Source organism: Fukomys damarensis, unplaced genomic scaffold (assembly GCF_012274545.1).
Source record: "Fukomys damarensis isolate Sample0158 unplaced genomic scaffold, DMR_v1.0_HiC HiC_scaffold_21, whole genome shotgun sequence".
In the NCBI taxonomy this organism is placed as follows: Eukaryota; Metazoa; Chordata; class Mammalia; order Rodentia; family Bathyergidae; genus Fukomys; species Fukomys damarensis.
Window position 1 is genome coordinate 28,401,376 of NW_022900933.1, and position 8,418 is coordinate 28,409,793.

General features: G+C 43.0%; 1 pseudogene; it reads right to left on the reverse strand.

Annotated features, from left to right (window-relative positions):
* Positions 1-3,300: 3,300 nt before the first annotated feature.
* Positions 3,301-7,704, reverse strand: LOC104856829 (annotated as a pseudogene).
* Positions 7,705-8,418: the final 714 nt, after the last annotated feature.

An 8,418-nucleotide genomic window follows, 5' to 3' on the forward strand; every position in this document is an offset into this window, starting at 1 on the left:
CTGAGAACAGGACCACTGAGAGAACAGAATTTGTGTTAGTTCCAACATGATCTCCACTTCATTGTCCCTAGTGTTAAATTCCCCTCCCCTCCCTTCCCTGTCTTTGTGTCGTGACGACTCACACATCCTCACCCTCCCTCTTCTCCAGTTCCTTCTTCACACCCCTGTATTTGACTGGCTGATTTGGAGAAAATCCCCTTTCTTCTTCCATTCCACCATCCCACAACTCATCAGGATCAGAGCACTCAACTTCCTTCCATGTATCCTTTTCTGTGGCTTTCCTGTTCAGTTCATTTTGATTATAAAGACTTTCACTGACACAAATCTTACATCTTTCCATAGACTTGCTCAATGATGAAAACTGATGATTGATCTAACTTCTGATGATTTCCTTTGGAATCTGTAAGGAAATATTACTGAAACAATCACCCATTTTAAAAGTTCTGCAAAGTTTATTGCTTGTTGTATGAAATGGATACTATCTTTATTTCTGAAGTCTTAATACATATATTTTACCATGCTACCACAGTGTTTCCCTGATTTAGTCCGTTAAGTCTGTCACTCCAAACATTGCTCTAATCCATCCAGGTAAGGTAGACTCCAGTGGATGTAAAGAGAGAAAATGACAATATCATAAGTCCAGGGAGAAACTGAAAGCCCAGTATTGCTCTGCATAAATTCTGATTCTTAAAAATGCCCATTTGATTCCACAAAAAACAAAAACTGGTATGATAGTTTTGTCCTAGTCAAGAAACAGAAGCAACCTGAGAGTGCTCAAGAAAATATTTTCGTGCCATCAGAGTTGAGGGCTTTGCCACTCTCTGTATTTACCTTGGACAAGTCTATTTAGTCTCTGAACATCCATTTCTGCATCTACAAAATGAAGATAATTACTCTACCAGGCAAAGTTCTCTTTTTTTGTCTAGTTTCTTTCAATTTTTAAAGATTGTATGTATTTAAATAAATTAAAACATGAAGTTTTCATATACTTATACATAGAGAACTGGTACTATGTTTAAGCAAATTTACATATACATCATCTCATATAGCTCTTTTATAGTTTAAATATTAAATGTGCCTCAAACTTGTGTGTTAAATACTTGGTCCTCCATGCAGCTGTGTTCAGAAGTGGATCGTTTGGGAGGTGATTGGATGATGAGGACTCTGACTTTATCAATGGATTAATCCATTTATGTATTCATAGCTTAAAAGATTTTGGAGGAGGTGCTTTGTTATAAAAGTGAGCTGTCTCTCTCTCCCTCCCTCCCTCAGTTCCTTCCTCAGTTCTTCCCTCTATCTTGTCCTCTCTTCTTCTCTGCTTCTAAGCTACCATGAAGTAAGCAGCTCTGTCATGGTATGCTCTCCCACCAGAATACTGGACCTCACACCACAGGCCCAAAGCAACAGAGCCAAGTGACCATGAACTGAAACCTCTGAAACTATAAGCACAAATGTATCTTTCCTCTTTTTTAACTTGTTAAGTTTATATATTTTCTCACGGTAACACAAAGTTGACTGATACAGCAAAACGAAGACATGGAGTCATTGCTATGACTGGACCTGAAAATGTAATTCAGAAGCCTTTGGAACTGATTTGTAAGAGGAATGTCAAACTGTCTGGAGAAACAGGCTAGAAAAAACTTAGACTACTGTAAATGAAACTTCATGGGTGATTCTGGTGGGAGCTCAGAAGACCAGAATGCTAATAGGAAAGTGGACAATAAAGATTGTGCTCATAAAGCTTCAAGTAGAAATAAGGACTATTGTTATGAGACTACAGGCCATTCACATCACATTCTGACAAAAGACTTGTCTACATTTCTGCCAAGTGCTAACTCTTTATAGGAGGCTGAGTTGAAAGGTGATGGACTAATTTGGCAGAAAAAAATTCATGGCAACACAGCTTTCAGGCTGTGGCAGGGTTGTTGTTCACTGCTTTTGTCTAGATTTACAATGAGACTCATGAGCAAAAGGCAGAAAGAAAGATTTGGCCAGAAGTTTGGCCAGAAAGGAGCAAATGTAAAGTTCTGGATCAAAGAAGATATGGTTGCTGAAGAGATTAGTGTCAAGTATTTTGCAGCAGCACAATAGAAATGGTTCCTTGAAGGCATCTCAGAAATTGGTTAGATCACACCCACTGCAGATTCAAAGGTATAGAACTGCAAACTCTTTTGAAAACTTTTGCTTTAACAAGAAACCCTGGGAGCTTTCTCCTTGCACAGAGCTGGCTAGATTGTTCTCCTGTAATTCAGAATTTGTTTCCTGTGTTCAGCTATTCAGACATTTAGATGCTCTGCAGCCACGGTGCAAAGGGGCTTGGCTACTGTTTTCACCCATGGCAGATGTTGACATTGTCCAAATGGTGATTTTGCAAGCATGCAGAGTCCAGGAGTTATAGGTTGGTAGAGGCTTCCACCAAAATGTCAAACAAAGCCTAGGAGGCCACACAGTATATGGCAGTGTCAGTCTCTGCAAGAAGCTCCTGACTGAACAATTCATGAAAGTCTGAGAAAGAAGCCAAAGGTGCAAGAGATCCCAGGAAGCTGGAAATGCCAGGAACATGGAACATCTACTGAGGAAAGCTGTAGACAGTGAGCAGAGAGCCAGTCCAAAAGAGAGGCCATATGGGTCCCAATACATTTTCAGTGTTATGACACTATTTAATGGGAAATTCCATTTACTCTTATGGCAAATTTTTAAAGCACATTACTTAGTAATGATTTGGGGGAAATGAGATGCCACATATTTGCCTTTTGCAGTCTTTATGGGACTAGTGAGAGACTAAAGGGGGTCAAGAGAAAATTACTCTTAAAGAAAAACCAGAACAGATATTTACTGAACACTGGTATAATGCAAGGCCAATCCCGAAGAATCTTTATATTCAAAATCTTAATTTACTATTCAACAGAAGTTTTACTCTGCGAAAACTTAGTTCCAACCTCAAACCCACAACCTTTAAATAAGAGCATAGAGAACCTGATCAAGTGTTAGAGCTTGGATGTAAAATGTCCTCTAAAATCTCATATGTTAAATGTTTGGTCCCTGACTAGCAGTACTACTGGGAGGTGGGAGAAACTTCAGGAGGTGGGGGACAGTTGAAGGAAGTCATTGGGGGCCTCCCCTGGGAAGAGCATATCGGTACTCCACCTCTTCTCCTTCCTCTTCCTCTCCCTCCTCCTTTCCCTCTCTCTCCCCCTCCCCTTCCCTCTATGCTCGGAACAAATGGACCTGAGAAACAGGACATACTCTACTCTTCTACTTCCAGAGTTTACTATATGTATGTATGCAAAGAAGCCAGAAAGTAATTTCATATTCATAAGAAATTGTTGTCAACAAAAGATATGATCTGCTAAGAAATGTGATTCGGGGAAGTTTGGAAAGACAGGAATGCAAGTGCTTATCCTGGAAGCAGCTTGTGTGTATAGAAAATAGAGAGAATCTTAAGTATGACTATCAATGCCTTCACATCTGCTGGTTTTGACTAAAGGTGCAATACTGATGCTGACCATAAGAGGAAGGTTTGAGAGTGGTAATACTTAAAAAAGAATTACTCTCTCCCTGAGCCCAAAGGATTTGTCTGCCTTTGGGTTTTTCTCCTCCTATACCATAAAGAGTCAATTTTCTGTATTCATAGAAATTATTCTTTTCACATATGAAAATAAACAGCATAGCCCTGGTATTAGGGTCTTAAAAGTTTAGGTAGTTCTACAGACGTTCTCTGGGCTGTGAAATACCCACAGGCAAATTCCCTTTCCACAAGTTTTTCTCAATGGCATTGACTGCAGTTTGAGTTTCATGTAAAATTATGCATTACCCAGTAAACGTAAGCCAAACAGAAGGGATACAGAGAAAGATCTAGGCTTTTTATTTTAGCCTCCCATTTCTGAATCACCTGGATTCTTCCTTCATCAGCTCACATTTTTTTCTGGGTTTTGTATGCTATTCCCTACCTACATGTCTACCTTCACACACATTGTTAATATATTTTCATTATGACTGGAAACTATAACCCAGGCAAATAGTATAAGTCTGAGGATATAAGAAAGAAAATACAGAGATCCTAATATCCATGACTGACATAAAAATTTCAAAGATCTATGACTCTCTTTATGATGCTCAAGCGATTTGTGAGGCAATGGGTTTTTTATGAAATGAAAGCAATAAAAGTACATCCCAAAGTTCTTTCATCAGTTTATGGGAAATCTGACTTGTATATGAAAGGGTTTGTTCTCTCAAGTGGCAATGTGTTTGTACACACATGTAAACACTTAGTCAAGTGACTGAAGCACAGGGATAATGGCAGCAAAACGAGGCACATTTATGGCAGTTTCCTGAGCCAGGACTTGTGGAAGCCAGCATCACTGCATGGAAGGCTGTGCCTCGAGTAAAGATGGGATAGGATTTACAAGGGGAAGAGAATAGAAAGGGGCTCCTGTTGGAGGAAGAAGCCTGTGAGGGATTCTTTACAGCCAGACCCATCTTGATACAAGGTTAATTTTCATGAGCCCCACAAAATAAGGGTAGACCTATAGGATGGAGCTTTGACACATAGAGCCACATACTTTCAAGTGTTTTCAATGGGAAGCCAGTAGCCATGTTCAAGTGTTCAGCACAGTATACTTGTAAATGCCACTGTGCTTCTGGAAGCTTCTCTGACATACATGATAGATCCATAGTTCCAGACTTTCAAAATCTCCCAGAGGGCATTATCCAAGGAGAATGCAAGGAAGTAAAATCAGACAAATGATGAAAATTGGGGGGAAAAGTAAGAGGACCATATGAAGAGTCATGTGTATGCCAGTTCACACGTGCAGTCACAAAATACCAAAACTGACACCAGATTGCCATTCATGTTTTTCCAATGGAAATGAAATGTGTTTAGTCTATTTCAATGCTCCTGAGTTTTGGGCCTTCCTATTTCACTTATATCCATATCCATAGTTACCACCATTCCTTAGAGGTCCTGAACAGTGCCAAATACAACAAGGAGAGGAGACCAAGGCAGTGCCTGGTGCCTGAAGCAGTAGTAGACCCCTTGCTACTGGAAGGTGAGTGAGCTAGAAGACAGAAGTCCAGCTGGGGGATATCCCTGGAGGAGCCCCATGAGGAGGTGTTGATGACAATGGAGGTCCCTCAGCAGGATGTACAGCCCATAGCCAAAGTTGAAGCCTGCAGCAGACCAGTTTTCCCAACCCTGAACAGAAGCACACCACATTCCCATCAGAGGAGGATATCCTGTCTTGAGCAATGGAGTCCAAAGACCTCTGGGTACTTGGCATAATCTTATAAGTCCCCTCAGAGCTGCTGTCTGAGGAAATGCTCTAGGTGGATCTTCAAAAATGAGTTCTACATCTTTGTAGAGCACATCCATCCTTCCCCAAAGGGCTGCAGACCTGGGGCTATTTCTAGAGGGCCTCCAGAGTTCAGGCTTGCTCTGCAACACAGGGACTACAAGGAACAAGAAAGGGCTACTCCTTGGGGACGTCAGACTGTACATATCCATAAGCCAAAGTGGCCACCTTGACCAGAAGAAGATGTCTTAGAAAACAGAACTTTCATTTATTTCATGATAACCTGGGATAGAGCTACAACTACCTTTTATGAATCCAGAAGAAAATTAGGCTGACCTATGTACTGAGTGAATCTCAAACCCCATATTGGATTCTGGAGTGGGTAGTTGTCTGCACCTTCCCTGACTTCTTGCTCCTTCTGCACATGCTATGCTGCTCTGCTCTCATCGACATGGTTATCGAGTTTCCACTGGGCCTTGAATACCTTGACTTCTTGCTGCTCACTACAAAGCTTCATCACAAGGCCCATTCTGGAGATGAGCTTGGCACAGGCCAGGTGCAGAACAGTTTGTTTTCAAAGTGTGAATAATGAGAAATGGGCCTTCTCAAATTGTTTTTGGGGTTGAGGATATAGACCTGCTGGAGTTTCTGGGGATGACAGCAGTGAAGAATTGAAGTCTTTGGGGGTTGAGTCAGTGCCCATGTTGGGGTGCTCCCACTGTGTCTCACTGGTGTGGCTATCAGTTGACATTAGATTGAATATCTCAGTTACAGCAGAGTTTGCAGCACAAACAGTGGTATTTGTTGCAAGAAAAACATTTCTTTCATAAGTATCTCTTACAGATTGGTTTTCTGCAGGAGAGCTTTACTCCCTACATGATGGGACTCTGCCATGGGACATACCTCTCTTCAAGAATGAGCAGGGCTGTTTCTTTATCATCTTCAGGATGTTCTGCTTGTAAAGAAACAACCTCACGTCATTCAGCCTTTCCAGAGGGGAATTAAAAACTAAATGTTAGGGATAGGGTGAGGACCAGGTTCACAAGACAGGGTCCAATATTCATGAACAGTAAATAAAGGAGTCCTGCAAAGGATGGGTGCCCAAGCCATGCCTGTTTAGCCCTCACTACTTCCACCTGCTTTAACATCAAGAACTCAGGACCACAATGAAGAAACGAATGTATTTTGATACAAAAACAGTGACATCAAGAAAGATGGAGGGGGTTACCTATCATCACATTTCCCTCTTAGAGAGAAAAGTAAGGCTCATAACATAAATACTGCTATGTGGGGTCAAGAGGATTATAACCACTGCAAAAAGGAAACTGGGTTGCTTGTTGGGAATGGGAAACAATGGCCCAATGAGAGCATCTGTCTCTGAGCTCCAAGGGCTGCCCCACTCCAGAGAGCTCTGGGGGAGGGGGCTTTCTAACTTCCACTGCACAAGCTGGAGCACCAAGACCATGCACGGTGACAACAGAGTCACCCAAGAGGAGGTCTGTGGGAGACAGAACAGGAAAGCGAGGAGCAGGGCCAGCTCAAATGCAGTCCTTGCACCCATGCAGCAGGCTGCTTAGTACCAGGCTGACAGAGAAGCCCCTCCACTTCTTTGGGCTTGTCTCATGGGCCAAACGCCCAAGCTACAGGCACTTACTGGGTCTCTGTATCCCTGTGTCTCACTTTAGCATTGTGTAGGTTGGAGTAAAACCTGCAGAACGGTTCCATGGGGTGTCCAGGGGATTTTGATGGCTTCCGAATAGCTATGCGATCAAAGGGACAGCTGTGAGAAAGGGGGGCAGTGGAGAGAATACCCTAAGCACACCTGTGTCCAGGTACCTTTGAGACAAGGGCAATGGGGGAGGGGGGATAAAATGGGAGGCTCAAGGCCCCCTTTGCAAAAGGCAAGTAGTCAGCACCAGCCAGGTGTCCCTGCCTCTCCCATCACCTAGTTACACTACACCAGGAGAGGATGGAATTTCAGAGACAAGTGGTGCCAAATTGAAGAGTACAGGCAGACACTAAGACCAAGAAGACGGCTGCAGCGAGGTGGCCAGTGCAGCACAGAGCCCTAAAGGGCCTCTGAGAGGAAAAGACAAGGTTGTGTTGAAAAGGATCTCATGTCATCTCAGCCCCTGGTCCTCCAGGTGGGGCAGTCACCTGTGGGAATCCTTGGAGCAGCTGCTGTAGACCCAGAAGGGCAGTAGCAGGAGGAAGTAAAGGGCCGGAAGATCAGACACCCTGGCCGCAAAGTAGCAGGATGGGACAGAAAGTCCAGATACGGTCAGCAGGAGGCATTCAGAGTGGCCACACCATACAAGGGGCAGCTGCTCCAAAGGAGCCTTAAATCTCGTGTTACTGCCTCAGGATGCAGGTTCCTAGCAAGCGTTAGAGGATAATAGAGATCAGAGCCAAACTAGAAGTTATAAGTACATTTACAGTTCGTGAATCTGGTGCAAGGAGAGGGAGTGTTAAGGGATAGAGCCTGATGGGGAATTGAACCTGCACACACTTGCTTTGTAAAAAAAAAAAAAAAAAAAAAAAAAATTCTCCTGAACATGCAGGTCTCCCAAAGATGACAAGAATTCTTGTGAAGGGGAATCTAAGAGGCTCCTCAACTCAGAATGGGAGCCTCTTTGCAAGTTGTAGTCTTCTGCTCACATTTTCCTTTGTAAGATCTTCCTTCACATTGTCCTTGAGTGTTCCGTGGACCAAAGAGAGTGAGTTTTATAAAAGCTGCGATTTCTTCTGAAGTGACATGCAGGTCTCCCAAAGATGACAAGAATTCTTGTGAAGGGGAATCTAAGAGGCTCCTCAACTCAGAATGGGAGCCTCTTTGCAAGTTGTAGTCTTCTGCTCACATTTTCCTTTGTAAGATCTTCCTTCACATTGTCCTTGAGTGTTCCGTGGACCAAAGAGAGTGAGTTTTATAAAAGCTGCGATTTCTTCTGAAGTGTCTAATAGGTTGAGTTGCTTTCGTGTCTTTAACTCTAGCATCTGCGTGCTCTAAAATCCAAATTTTCACTGGGTCTTTGGCAGGGGTGGAGCTAGGACATCTGCCCAGGGAGGGATATTTCAGAGAAGAAGAGTTAGCTGCTGTGTGTCCCTCTGTGTGGAAGGACTTCCTGGG